Genomic DNA, 14,243 nt, shown 5'->3' with positions numbered 1-14,243 from the left:
TTAGTAAGACTAATATAATAATGCTGTTATAAGAAATGATGAATAAACGATGAAAAGGGGAGAATATGAGACCAAACCATCCATCTGCATTTTCATGATATTCTGTTTTATCAGGCTGCTCTCAGATGAAGCCATGAAAGAATATTGAGTACTTAAGTAACTCAATATGAGCCAGGTTAACTCAACTCATTTGGTTAGTTGAAGTTTGAATAAAAAAGTGTGGACTTTGATGAAGTTGGAAAGGCTTTGGATATGCATGAAATGAAGAGACCTTGAGGCCAATTTTTAGCATGTGTGCACATTTTAAAAAGGTTTCTGTCAATCTGCCAATTCAGAAACACAAATGGCTCCGAGATGCATGAGCACAAAACATGTAGGCAGTATTTTGTATTTAAAGCCCAGCTGAAAGTGAGCCTGGTTGCACTTTGACTGTCAGTGTCAATCCAGGAGTGATGCCACTTAATATTCTGATGAGCAGCAGAGCCACAGTTTGGTTGTGCTTAATATTGGGAATGTCCCACGTAGTTGAATGTTGTCATTCTGTTTGTGCATGGCAGCAAGAGAAAGAAAGAAAGAAGAAAAGAAAACTATAATAATAATCATAATGCTGACTGATATTGAATGTTGAGCTCTCAGGGGAGCTTTAGGTTCATAATCCCCAGGAATACAAATTACAAAAAAAAAATTACAAATTACTTGTACAAAAAAAAAAAAAAAAAGTCATTGGAAACATCTGATGGGCCAAAGTAACCTTACGATGGGCCAACTTTGGCCCATGGGCCCCACTTTTGGTAGCCCTGTTTTAGGGCTTTTAAATTGACATTTTAGGAAATACACAAATTAACTTTTCTCCAAGAGTTAGATGAAGAGATTGATAACACACTCATGTCTTTCAGTTAGTAGCCTAGCATAGCACAGAGACTGGAAACATGGGAAAACAGCTGGCCTGGTTCTGTCCAGAGGTAACTGAATCTGCCTACCAGCACCTCTCAAGATCACTGCATAAATTGTACATTATATGTCATTTGTTTAATCCATAGGAATATGTTTTTGTATACAGGTGTAGCAGCTCCCTTTGACTGCTTTGTCTGGTTCAGTTACTCCCTACTTTATTGAAAACTGATCCAGTGACAAAAAAGGCTGATGTCTTGATGAACAATCACAGGTAGTGCATTAAAAGCCACCCCATGTTTCACCAGCTGAACACTTTAAATGTGAAGCAGCAGCAGTAGGAAGTGCTGGATCAGTATTAGTAGTCAGGGTGAACAGGACACAGTAAGAACAGTAAACAGTGAGGATGTTATCAGTGAGATTCAAATGAAAAGCAGTCACACTGCATTACATGGTCAATTGTATTCTGTGCATCTCGTGCCATTTAAATCCAATGTGGGAATGGCGGACTCCGCCACTGCCAATAAAAGCTACCATTTAAAGAGGTAATTACAGAAAATAAATACATAGAATGGCTATCGCAGAGGATTATAACGTTCAGACTAATTCTACTGCCAAGAGACAGTGGGTGGCAGTAAAATGCATTATCGCAACAAAACACATGGTTATGTTATCTTGTTAAATTGGAACAACAAAATATTTTGTTTATATACATTATCTGCTGTATTTATCTGAATTTCAATAAGAAGGAGCGATGTATTTATCCTATAACTTCAAACTTTCTTAAAAGTACTAGATGTTTTCAGACATCTGTTCTCTGTGACGGTCTCTCTGTGTATACAAAAAGATTCTCAGGATGTTTAGCCTGTCTTATCTCCTTTATAACGAAAGTACAATACGTGTGTCAGCCTGAAAAGATGATGAAAAGCAGTTATACAGTATGTTTCTGTGATTTTCCTTCACTTTGGTTTCATAACTAAAGCTCCCCTGGTCTGCTGACAACATCTGAACGAGATCATTGGCCTCTCTCTGCACCCAAGAATCCACACATACATCCACACACTGACGTACACCAAAGGACCATAAAGGCTAGCCTTCGCATGGCACGTCAGGGTCCCCTTCCCTCTCTCACACACCATCCACTGTGATTCATCTCCCCGGCACTGTGAAGTGTAAAGGAGATTATTACTAGTGAAGGGCTCAGCCCCTCTGAAGATCTACTGCTCTCCCATCTGCCCTGCAGAAGAAATGGGAAAATATTGCTAATGTTTACAGCCCCGTGTGAGTGTGTGTGTGTGTGTGTGTGTGTGTGTGTGTGTGTGTGTGTGTGTGTGTGTGTGTGTGTGTGTGTGTGTGTGTGCGTGCGTGTGCGTGGGTTCATGTTATATGCACCAGTAATGCCTGAAGCCTGACCAGCATGGCTAAGCAGCTCCCAGGGATGTTTACCATCTAGAAATGTGCTGACTTTAGGGGGTTTTGTGAGCGAATGTTTCTGTATGCATGCGTTTGCAGAAGTACCTGCGTGTGTGTTTATGTGTGTGTGTGTGTGTGTGTGTGTGTGTGTGTGTGTGTGTGTGTGTGTGTGTGTGTGTGTGTGTGTGTGTGTGGCCATGGGTGTGCCATGATGTGTAAATTTATTTTCACATCAATAAATCCAGAAACCAGCCATTGTTAAAGCCTGTGCAGTATATTGTATAGGTTTTCTTTGTGTTTCTCTCTTCTTGTTTGTTAGTCTCACAATTGCTGTTTTGACCAAAGCAGGACTGAAGCCCATTTGAAACGACCGCAGACAAAATCATTATGCCACTACTGATCCACTACTGCCTGGTAAGAGGGAAGCTCACTAATATGCTAATCAAACCAAAGCCTATTTGCAAATATCATGTAAATGATAGTCTAGGTCAGTCTCATTATCTCTCAGTGAGTTATACGGTAAGGTCATCCATATCAAGACTGCACTCAGTTCACCAAACTCTTTAAATTAGCATAAAGACTTTGCTCATTACAGAACAGTTGCAATGATTGCATGGAGGTAGAGTAAAACTTTAATGGCCCTGAGGGGCAATTTGGCTTGCAGGCAGCAATCAATAGTAAATACAAGAATTAATATAAAATGCCAATCAATACAATATACACATACCCAGCTGTAGTCTGACAGAGTGCTAGCAGACGTGGGGTCAGCAGACCACTTTGACGGAATGAACACGAATGCATAAAATGATAAGCTAATAGAAGTAGCACGATGAATGTATCCAACTATAATGGAGGAATAGGACTTTTTCTGTGCACTCAAGAAAGAATAAAGAGTATGCTGCATTGAAATTTCCCTGTTATACATTTTGTAAGTACATGTAACAGAGTAAATATAGCTTGTTACTTCCCACCTCTGATAGGCTGGATTTCAGTCTGGACCAAAGCAATGGAGCAACATTGAGACTGTGTCAGAAAAATGTGAAAATGTTTGCCACAGCTGTGAGCAAGTTTTGTAAAGCTGCTTCCTCTGAGCTCCTCTCACTCTGTTATATGTCCGTGCTGTGTCTCTGACAGACAGGCTGTGGCAAGCTAATGAAAGCAGAGCTGGCCTTGGCTATCCAGCACAGACGCATGGGTCAGACAGGCTCATGGTGCACCTGGCTGCTGAAGGTCAAAGGTCAAATCTTTCATCTCTTTCACTGCATCCACAAGCCTCAAGAACTCTTAATGAAAGGTGGCTCTAATGCTCCAGCTATCTGAAACTCTTTCAGGTGGTTTAACACCACCCTTAAATCTAAAATCACAACACATTCAAGTTTATTTGTCAAGCTCCATTTAATACAAATGCAGCTCAAAGTGTGTTAGAGGATCGTAAAACTTTAAAACAAACCAAATCAAAGAGGGGAATAGAACACAAGCACCAGAAACATCCCAAATAAATATACAAGAACAACAACGCTTGCAGTCCTTTATGAGAACAATAAAATCTAATTCTAAGGACTATCATGGACAATGTCTCACACCCACTTCATGATGTGCTGGCCAGGCACAGGAGTACGTTCAGTAAGAGACTAATACCACCAAAACTGAGGACTGAACGATACAGGAAATCATTCCTGCCTGTGGCCATTAACCTGTACAACTCCTCCCTCTGAATGGCCCTTGGACTTCACTGTCACTGTCTGGTCTGTTCTGTTGAATATTTTACAATTTCACTTTGCACATCTGATTCCATTTTGCACATTTTTTTTGCACATCCAATGTACTCAGTATATTACTTATTTTTATTACTGTACATTTCATTGTGTTGCATATTTTGTGTTGTATATTTCTTAATTTGTGTTGTATATTTCTTATTTACATATATCTTTAGTATTAATATTCTATTTCCTAATATTGCCTTTATATTTATTCCTTCTTGTTCTTTCTCTCTTTTTTATTCTAATCTGTAATTCTGTTTTGTGTGGAGCACTGTACAAAAAACAATTTCCCCTCGGGGATCAATAAAGGAATTCTGATTCTGATTCTGATTCTGATTAAATTGAATAAAAAGTTTGCTTTTACTGCAAATGAATTTCAACCTAAGACAAAATAAAAAACATGCTGTAGGTACAAACTAGCCAATCAGATTCCAAATCTCTATCTGCAGGGGAGAACTGGAACTCTTCATAAAAAAGGAAAATCTCTAAAACAAATCGAGCCTTTGAAACTGGCAGAACATTGGTCCACATTGCTCTATGCTCGGAGCTGAACTGGCGTTAGTTTTGGGGAAAGCTTTGAGAAGAAGAAGGAGATTGGTACCTCGACACCTGAGAGATCAGCCGGGCTTATGAACTAAGGGCATGTCTGATCTGTGGTGTGCAGCCAGGCCATTAAGAGCTTTGGGCATAAGAGGGAAGGATCTTGAATTAGAAAATAATAAGAGCTGGAGGACTTCTGAGATTTCAGTATTAGAGTAGGGCTACTAGGAAATAGTTTTTAGTTTTGGGTGCTGTTAATGTGATTATGAAAGTTCAGATCAGCTCCATTTTTAATTTGATCATGGATTTTAAAGTGGAAACAGGCACACTTTTAACCCCCTCCAGCATTTCCTGCAGCAGTCACAATGACAAGTGGTTTGCTCTCCGTTTTCCTCAGAGCCCAGCTACTACCAAAAACACAGAACACACCACATTTGTTTCCAAATTTCTGAAAAGAAACGACCACCACCAATCATATCACTGAAGAGATAAAGTGAGGTTGTCATTATTTTATATCAAGTACTGACATAGTTTTTAGAGTATTGCTTCATGCAAACAAGTAACTACAGCAGGGGTTGGTGTTGGGGTGGAGGGGGGACAGTGTGAGTTCATTCATTCGTTGTCTATGATGAAGACATGAAAGCAGATAGAGACACTGGATCAGCCTTCCTGGAGATCATACCCCGTGGCAGAAAATTGCACAGTGAAAGCAAAGCTTACAGGAAAGCAATCTAAACACTGATGGGGTCATTATTCTATAGCCATTACACTGTGCAATCAACATTTACTTCATAATGATATGTTCAAGCAAAAAAAGGCAGTTTAAGTGAGCTTTGAATGTCTATTTTTCTGTTCTAACTTGGCTTTCGTACTGGTGCTTCTTTCAATCAGGCACAGGACATTTTGTGGCTGCACAGCACTTATCTCCTTTTCATATGGTGCAAATGAATCATCACAAAGATACACACTGAGGATGATCACATTTAGATGGATTTTTGCATCAAGGGGAGCTCTGCCAGGACAATGTGGCCCAGCAGCTTGGCATTTTTCTATCACTTGTTTACTCTGAGTTTACTCTTTGTTTACTCTCTTTTATTTTAGAGCTCACCTGTAGCTACGACATCAATAATTTGGGACTCAGTAGATTTCCACTTCCTTCATCCTTTAAAGAACTAGAGGCTTTCCTTTTTTGAAGAATGGTACAATATGGCTTGACACACAACTCATGGTGTGTCTGACAGCAGAGCATGGAGGACTGCAGCAACAAAACCCAAGGCCGCTGACTGAAGCTGAGCATTGGCCTGCCAGACACCATAAAGCATTCATTTTCTATTGGTTGCTAGCCTTTATTAGGACCGAAAAGTCATCTGAGCAATTATTCATGAATGTGTATTATTAAGTACGTAATCCTTGAATATATTTCTATAAATTAAAATGTTCCCTGCTTATAATTAGTGCTGCATCCCTGTAATACCCCCTCATGTATCATCATGTCTTATATCTAATTAGAAAGGATGCATAATAGCCTATTAGAGTAAGACTTCACAGCGCTAATTGCCTGAGTCATAAGCCATCAAAGCCCTCCTGTACACTTTAAGGAAGTTGTTGGTTCCAAAACTCATTGTTTGTCTTTTACCAACAATAAGCTTTTAACAGCAACGCATGCAATATCAAAATGTCTTGTAGCAAGCATGTGTGTTAAGAATGAGGCCACACTTGACAGTGAGGACATTTTTCACTGTAAGAGGGGTGTATTTTAAGACCAGATGGGACAGTGGGAAAATTGAAAAAGAAATTGCTTTAATTTTTTGAAACTTTTCTGTGTCACTCTTACTCTACAGTATGCTGCACAAAAACACTGGTTTACAACATAGCGTGAGTAACGTTACATCTGTTAAGATACTGAGCTGAAAAGCAGAAAAAGTACTGTAGTTACTCTATGAAACGTGCCGATGTCTAAAAAAAAAAAAAAACCTTTTCTGTGATCTACATTCAATGTTGGATTTATGTCACAGAGAAAGAGCAGGAAATGACGCCCTCTGCTTTATTTTTCCTCTGTGTTCTCCCACCTCCTGCATTCTGTCAGATCAGATGCAGATCAGCCACAGTGGCTGCATTCTGTGACAACAGGAAGTATTTGGGGAAACCACTACAAAACAGCAATTCACCTCATTACTTATTCATCAGCATAAATCCTGTTTATGCCATCTGCTTGATTGTTTAGAAAACATTTGTGGTGACAGTGACTATGTTTATATGCACACTATTATTCCAGATATGACAATATGCTGAATTTGATGTGGATCATGTAAAGAGCATGTTCTGTTTGGATTAGATCTTATTCCGAATGTAGCATTTTCAGACAATAATTAATAATAATTAATACAGTGGAAGCAGAAGGTTTACATCCAATCATTAAAACTTATTTTTAACCACTCCACAGATTTCATGCTAATACTACCCGTGGATGTATTTTAAGGCCTACCTTCAAACTTGGTTCGTCCTTGGGAGCAATTTCCAAATGCCTGAAGGAACCTTGTTCATCTGTACAAACAATAGTAGGCAAGTGTGACCACCATGGGACCACACAGCCATCATACCACTCAGGAAGGAGATGCATTGTGTCTCATAGAGATTAACGTTTGGCATGAAAAGTGCAAGTCAATCCTAGAACAACAGCTAAGGACTTGGCGAAGGTGTTGGAGGTAGAAGCCACTGCTCCAAACCACCATGAGCAAGTCCATGGTTTCACCTGCACATGGGGACAGAGATGTTATGTTTTTGGACAAATGTCTGCTGGACTGATGAAACAGAAGTTGCTTGGCTCTAATCGACTACAAAAATAATGATGATGATAAACAATGATAAAGCAGAGTTATCCTTTATTGTAGTATTCCTGGGACCATGATCTACTTTCTGAGTTGAATGGCAATAGACAAAACAGGACAGACTAGACCACCGTAACTTAAGCTGCTGCTTTGTAAGGAAAGAGGAGAAACGAGCCACCAGACGTCATGTTGTGCTGTTCACACAGAGGCAGGGGCGCTGTGTGTGTTCTATTGATATTCACCTGAAGAGATGAGTTTGCAGAAAGATATGGCTGCTTGAGTCATCAAACATGCATGCAAGCACACACACACACACACACACACACACACACACACACACACACACACACACACACACACACACACACACACACACACACACACACACACAGTAATACCTCTCCATAATCACCAGCCACAACATCATGTGTCCATATCTAATAACTAATATGTCCTGCAGTATATTAACATCAGATCCACAGAGAGACACCCTGACACACACACACACACACACACACACACACACACACACACCATTATGTTTCCATTCTGGGGACATTAGACAGATTTACATTCATTTCCTGGAGACTTACTCACACACACCCCTGCTGTGTCCAGCAGCAGGCCTCATCTTCTTTCCCCTAACATAACACTGACCCTGAGTCAGCCTGATGTAATGTCCACTCTCTTGCCATTACAGCTGTGTTATGCTGTCCTTTCATTGCCCCTCCAGCACCTCGACCGGCACTGTGGCCCTGTGTAACATGATAACAGCTCTCCATCTCATTCTCCATCTGGCTCTCTCTTTTTTGCTCTTTCTTTATGCATCCTTCTCACACTATTCCTGATTCTGTTTTCTCTCTGCTGCTCTGTCGCTCAGTGTCGCTCTCCTCTAGTTTACGTGCTGATGCTGATTGCCTCTGTAATGTACTGAAAATGTCCTGGGTGGCTATTCAGAGCAAATTGCTTTGTGTTGTGTTGCTGTAGGACCCGCACTAACTGAACAAGGGAGGCCGGCTGAGGCCTTCGCAATTTGGGGGAAAATAATGATGGAGGCTGCTAATGGGCTGCGCTGTTAGGCTCTGGTTCTTGCTGGTACAGCACAGAAATAGATGTGGTATGATAGTATAATGTCTGCAGGTTTGTGTTGATGAAGCCCTTTGGTGTAACCTCACCAAGTTAAAATCAGGGATGGAAAAAATTATATTATACAGTACTCAAGTGGAGGTATTGTCACTTTCAAGCAATTTTACTCAAGTAAATTAACCTACACTGCACACCAGTGGAACAACATCAGCAACACGAGCCCTGATGTCCAAACCAAGAGTGACTTCCATTTCTGCAGACGACACTGTACATACAACTAATTAACAGAGCGTTGATTGATTGCAGATGTACTTCCACTTTCCTCACTTGAATAAACCAAAAAAATATGGCAAAACTCAAAGGAAAAGGACTGACAATAAATATAAAGTCTCTCACTCCCCATAAGCCACATTAATTAAACAGCCTGACACTTCTTAGAGTATCAACAGCAGAATAAAACATCACCAAAGCAGATCACAGACATGCATAAATAATATAAACTCCACCACATCTGCAGCAACTAACAGATAATAAGCGAAGGAGAGACTGCACAGTTTTTATACATCACGTAGCACACACATACGATGCTGCGTTGCTAGGCAACACAGTAGTTGCTCAAACTCTCATCTGTACACTGAGTTACAACAATAAATAAGGTTGTTTATTGTGCTCACCTGTCTGAACAGCATTCTGTGAGTCTCATGTACTGTGAAGTCCTCAACAATCTGCTTTCTCCAGATTCTCTGCTCGTTCATTCTCAGTGCATGACATAACCAGTCCATTCAGCCTCTGTCCCACTCTAACCAGTCCATTCAGCCTCTGTCCCACTCTAACCAGTCCATTCAGCCTCTGTCCCACTCTAACCAGTCCATTCAGCCTCTGTCCCACTCTAACCAGTCCATTCAGCCTCTGTCCCACTCTAACCAGTCCACTCAGCCTCTGTCCCACTCTAACCAGTCCACTCAGCCTCTCTGTCCTACTGCAGACCCATCAGTGATTATTGTTAACAACAGCAGAGAGGCCACACACACCTCACTGAGTGTAAAAGTTCCTGGTTGAATGAAGCATTTTAGCATTTTGTATTTTAGCCAGACCCAGCATGCAGCATCATGGGTATCTTGGTTTGGGTCACTTAGCGTGCTCACCAGGTGGTGCATTAAACCAGTGATTAATTAGGAAAACACTTTGTAACTATGCAGAGGTATAATAATGATGTCATATGTTGTTTTTTTTGGCCTGTTCACTAACTGCCCAGTGTTTCGCATGGCTCACACCCCCTTCACACTCAGCCAATGAATCTCCTCTCTGCAGCTCTGCTCTCCCGCAGCCGCAGACACACCAGCAGCTTCTTCTCTGCTGCAGCTGCTCATTGGGCTCCTGTCTTTTGTTCCTTTCTCACATGGTGTGTCAGGACTTTTGATGATGATAAACAGCACCTGAACAGCATCTGACTTTGTCAGTAATGAATCTGGACCCATATTTATCAGTTGTCTCAGAGCAGGAAATCACTCTTACATGGCCAAACATTCTCACGGTGACATGTCTGCGCGTATGTCTGGAGTTGTGAGGAGATGGTGTTCAGGCAGAGATTGTATGGAAGGAGAGATGTTTGAGGAATGCTTGATGACAACAAGCTTATTAAAAGATCGTTTTTACAAAAGTGAGTAATATTTGAGACTGACCTTGTGCACGTTGTTGCACTTTTTTGTAACAGGGAAAATGCTGTGCAACAGTGATGATTCTGTCAGAGTCAACAGCTTTGGCAGTCATACATCAAACTTTGACCGAGCATGTCATACAGGTAATGCCCACGATGAGGGTTGTTGGTGACAGCAGACTAAAACTTATGTGAACACAGTCATGTCCCCATGGCTGGATGTCAGCTGCATAATGAAAGATATCTCAATTTAACAACAACAGGTAAAATGTTTTATTGGGTCTTACGTTCTGTCATTTTCTAATTAGGTTATTTCAAAGTTTCAGAGCTCTCCAGGGCGGCTCTTTTTGCCTGAGAATACTGTAGACACAGTCAGTTAGCTTTGTATTATATTTATTGCATTAAGACGGATGTTTTTGTCTCTTCTTCTCTTTTTCAGGTCGCAAATGAATGGATCCCAACAACTCTGAACACCAGCAACTACAGAAGACCCCTAAAAAGTGATTTATCTGTGTGTGTGTGTGTGTGTGTGTGTGTGTGTGTGTGTGTGTGTGTGTGTGTGTGTGTGTGTGTGTGTGTGACCAGGTATTTATCACGTTGTGGGTACAAAAATCTGTTTACACAGTCACATTGTGGGGACTGACCTCCCTTATGGGGACAAAATGCAGGTCCCCTTAATGTAAATAATTAAATTTTAGGGTACAGACTCAGGATAGGGTTATGGGTTAGGTAAGGTTAGGTTAAGTACAGGGTTAGAAATAGGCAGATAGTGGTTATGGTTAGGGTTAGGGTAAGGCTCCAGGAAATGAATGTAAGTCTATGTAATGTCCCCACAAGTGATATAAACACACGTGTGTGTGTGTGTGCGTGCGTGTGTGTGTGTGAGAGAGAGAGAGAGAGAGAGAGAGAGAGAGAGAGAGAGAGAGAGACAGTGTGTTTTCAGATGAGAGAGAGAGTGTGTGTGTTTTCAAGTGAGTGTGTTCTGTAACTTTCATGTGCTTTTAAAAGTGCAGCTGTTTCAGTCTGGGCCAACACACTGTCAGAGTAACTGTCTTTTTATGCACTCGCCCCATATCTAAACTGGATATGGGTCAGACTGGATCTTTTTATATACTGTTCTCATTACATTTTTGGGTCACTCAGCTTTTTACACTGGGAGCCTTGTAAATAAATCATATATCGGTGATCTGTATCAGAGTGTTGTTCATCTGCTAATATCTGTGGGCTTTGTGAAAACTGTCATATATGTAATTATTCAGCTGTCCCCATGGGGCTGCATATGGGAAACAATGTAACACACATTATGAGCTTTAGGACATATTGCGTAAAATGTGTCGTCACTGAGCGCCTCTCTTCAAATGAGTCAGACTTGGCAGCGGACACCGCTGTGCCAGGCCGGTCCCAGCAAGGCGAGCGGAAAAGAAGGGCAGGGGGGAAGGGGGCTGACTCTGCAGGGATGGTGGCCAGGAATAGAAGCAGTTCAGATGGGGCAGAATTGATCAGCAGGAGGGGTCAAAGGATCAGCCGGTGGAGACCGCAGACTCGTGCCACGTCAGAGGGATGTACACAGTTGAGGACACTGGGGTAAGTACAGCGTACAGTACGGACAGATTGTGGCATTTGGAGAAGGAGGGCAGGATATTACACGCTGCACTTCATACAGCTACTGCTGAAAGCTCACAGAAGGAGCTCTGTAACTGATGCTCAGTGCAAACTTGGAATACTCTAATCAGGCCTTTTGCTCTAACTAACCAACAGTTTGATCAAGTGTCACGCTATATGTTTTATTACAGCAGCAGTGAAAACATTTCAGTACACTATGTTAAAATTCCCTCTGCTAAAAGTCTAAACACAAAGTTATAATCTGGTTTTACACTACATTTGATTATTAATAGATAAGCTTGCACTGAAACACAATTAAATCCAAGTGTGAAAAGTTTTCTTATGCTGTAAACAATCAGCACTAAAAGGAAATGTTGGCATATCAGGCCTGTGAATAAGCTTTTTAACAGAATTTCCAGTAAATGAGAAAAGAAAATGCTAATAAACGTGCATTTCCATCCACCACTGTTAGTGCTGGTTCATCCAGATAACAAAGCCATGACATCACATGATATGATGTGTTTCCTTAATGCGTTAACCTGAGACAGGTTACGGCCTCCTCATCAGTCCACACACGTGATGTTTTCGTCATGATTATTCCTTCATGTACATCATAATTTATTGGATAGTTCTGTTTCCATTGTTTTTTTAATCAATACAAGTTTTCCATCTGAGCCAAGCATAAGAACTTGTTTGCAGTATTTTTAATCTATTTTTATGCACAAATTAAAAGTGTGCATGGAAAACACAGCAAACCAGCGCCCTCTACCACACTGACTGGCAGAACTGTGACAGAACATGGGGCAGAACATTTCTTCTTCCACTGTTTTCCAAGATTTTTACATCACAATGCCATAGCAACAAATTCCCATAATGTGTCTGTGGAAGTTGGATTGTCAAAGCTCACTTTCTTGACTGCACTCATGCTCATGACATAAAACTTTCAACCCATTAAAGTTGAAGTAAATTCCTTTCTCCGTTTCCCACCTGCTCACATTTTCATCTCTGACTTCCACGAACAGTTAGAGAAGAAAGCTTGATGACTAAACCGTATTAATGCTACAGGATTTTACATCATGATGGATGACCTCTTCTGTTGACCTTTCAGTTGGATCTGTTCTAATTATCTGTCTCAGTGGTGTACTAGGAAGTGACAGCAGACAAACAATCGGACTGCTTCTTCCTCCTCTCTGTTCTCTGTCCGCTCCTCAGTTTGCCCATCTGCATCTCCCTTTTCTCTTTCTGAGTTTCAGAGGCCCTGAGCAGTTGAAACTTGGGTGGACATCTTTGCTTTTTCTTTATTTAGAGCCTGAGGAGTCTGACAGAGGGCAGTGATCCTGCTGTCCTCCTCTGACAGCTCTGTCACTGTTCTCTCAGCAGCTTTTCTGTCTCCTCCAGTCATTCATTTTTTGTTTTAGCTTGCCCTCAGTTCTGATCTCTTTTTATCTTCTTATTCAAATGTTATTTTCCTCTGATTTATCTCCTTTTTTCAGTGTTTTGTGGCTGATAATTTCCACTGTTGTGTTTTACAAGGCTGTGGCCCTGATCTCTCTAACTTGCTGTAAAATGGATTGGGAGTCATTTCATTCTTCATGCAACTTGAGTTTTAGTAGCAGGCTCGTGGAGTCAAAATCACAAACAGATTTTTGCAGACAAATATAACATTTCTGAATTCTAAAACAGCTTTCTGAATTAAATGAGCCAAGTAGCAATGGTCAGCAATGCAAAATCATTACGATCCTTCAGGTGCTAAATTATTGCTGCTTCGACAGATACAAGACAAGAGAGCAAAACATGAGGGAGAAACATGAAGTGTTCTTTTTCCAAAAAAATAAATAAATAAATCTTTGTTATTCGGGCAAACAATGAAGTCTGTCAATGCCATGCAAACAGAGCGCAGGCCAAGAAAGAAAATAGGGGGGAGCAGTTACAGAGATCAATGCAGCAGTATACCATTATTGTCTTGAACATGGAGACGTCTCCCCTCTGTGTCACTCCCATACATCAGGAGGAAATAAAGTATGAAAGGATAGAACAAGAATCAAAGAAATATTTAAGAAATCAGTTGAACTCTTGAAGCTCAGACGAGGACAAATGAAAAGACTCCAGACTCGTGGCTGCCCTTGAGAGGTTTCTCTCAGCAGCTCTGCTGCAAAGCCAAACAAAGGACAAGCGAGTGAAACAGAGGTGAGGGCCATGGCTGTCTGTAAAGAGAAAAATGTTCAGCTCTCTTTTGATTTGAGTCGACAAGTTCCACAGCTAGACGGAGAGAATTGCAGAGGTGTCTGCTGCAGCTTCAGAAATCTCTTCTGATCTTTGGAGAAACACAACAATGTGATGAAACAGAGGAGAGCTGAAAGGAAAAAGCTCCTGCAGAATGGTGAGTTACAGAAGGTATGTCGTAATCAATGTTGCTATTCACTTTTGTTTCTTAGTAACTTGTTTAATCTATTTCCGCATCAATCT

At 41.0% G+C, this 14,243-nt stretch overlaps 1 protein-coding gene across 1 annotated transcript in view; it reads left to right on the top strand.

Moving 5' to 3' along the window:
• LOC139338677 (endonuclease V-like) overlaps positions 1-13,602 on the top strand; it is a 62,589-nt gene extending 48,987 nt beyond the window's left edge. Inside the window, exon 9 of the mRNA XM_070973921.1 lies at positions 10,615-13,602. The gene's annotated coding sequence lies outside the window, so the exon portion shown is untranslated. The remainder of the gene's footprint in view (positions 1-10,614) is intronic.
• The last annotated feature ends 641 nt before the right edge of the window (positions 13,603-14,243 follow it).

The sequence above is a fragment of the Chaetodon trifascialis genome, chromosome 2 (genome assembly GCF_039877785.1).
Source record: "Chaetodon trifascialis isolate fChaTrf1 chromosome 2, fChaTrf1.hap1, whole genome shotgun sequence".
Taxonomy (NCBI): Eukaryota; Metazoa; Chordata; class Actinopteri; order Chaetodontiformes; family Chaetodontidae; genus Chaetodon; species Chaetodon trifascialis.
This window is presented reverse-complemented; position numbering and strand designations above follow the sequence as displayed.